The sequence below is a fragment of the Alligator sinensis genome, unplaced genomic scaffold (genome assembly GCF_000455745.1).
Source record: "Alligator sinensis unplaced genomic scaffold, ASM45574v1 scaffold1450_1, whole genome shotgun sequence".
NCBI classification, from domain to species: Eukaryota; Metazoa; Chordata; order Crocodylia; family Alligatoridae; genus Alligator; species Alligator sinensis.
Genome location: NW_005842873.1, coordinates 89,391 through 90,441, shown reverse-complemented (window position 1 = coordinate 90,441; position 1,051 = coordinate 89,391).

The window sequence follows — 1,051 nt, the reverse complement described above, 5'->3', positions numbered from 1 at the left end:
CACAGCTGCCTGCGGAGCTCCTTGTGCCGCTGGCCCCTGTCCCGCACGCTGCACCGAGGAGGAGCTCCTCCCTTGCCGGGGCTCCGGTCCCCGCTCCTTGAGTGCCCTGCGTGTCCGCGGGGCCGGTGGCCGGCGCTGCACACCCCAGGGCAGGGCCCGGCTGCCCGGGCACGGTCCTTGCAGCACTGCCCGAACCTCCCCGCCCACGTTGTGGTCGGGCTGCCCCACGAGCTCCGCCACTGGCTTCACATCTGGGTCTGAGCCCTTGTTCATGACGGGGAGCAGCGGGGCTGATAGGTTTAGTCTGGGCCGGGGCACGACTTGTTCTGGCATCCGCTGAGCAGTTGCACAAAGGCAAATGGTAGGTGCGTGCCCACGGCTGGCATCCCACATGTCTTTGCCTTGTGTTGTGTTGCGCTTGATTTGGGAAGATCAAAAAGAAAAAGCAGAGTGTTACTTCTGTAACATCAGAAGTGGGTTTTTTCACAATATCAGCTTGAATTTACATTATAGTTTCACAGCTTCATAGTTGGTCGGGTCGGAAGGGACCTGAGCAGATCCTCAAGTCCGACCCCCTGCCATGGCAGGAAAGAGCGCTGGGGTCAAACGACCCCGGTTAGGTGATTATTGAGCCTCCTTTTGAAGACCCCCAGGGCAGGAGCCAGCACCACCTGTCTTGCAAGCCACAATATCAGCTTGAATTTACATTATAGTTTCACAGCTTCATAGTTGGTCGGGTCGGAAGGGACCTGAGCAGATCCTCAAGTCCGACCCCCTGCCATGGCAGGAAAGAGCGCTGGGGTCAAACGACCCCGGTTAGGTGATTATTGAGCCTCCTTTTGAAGACCCCCAGGGCAGGAGCCAGCACCACCTGTCTTGCAAGCTGGTTCCAGATCCTAGCCTCCCTGACCGTGAAGTCGCGCCTCCTGATGTCTAGCCTGAATCTGCCCTCTGCCAGCTTGTGACCGGTATTCCTTGTCACTCCTGGTAGTGCTGGGGGGAACAGGGACTCCCCCAATGCCTGCTGGTCCCCCTGACTAGTTTGTAAACA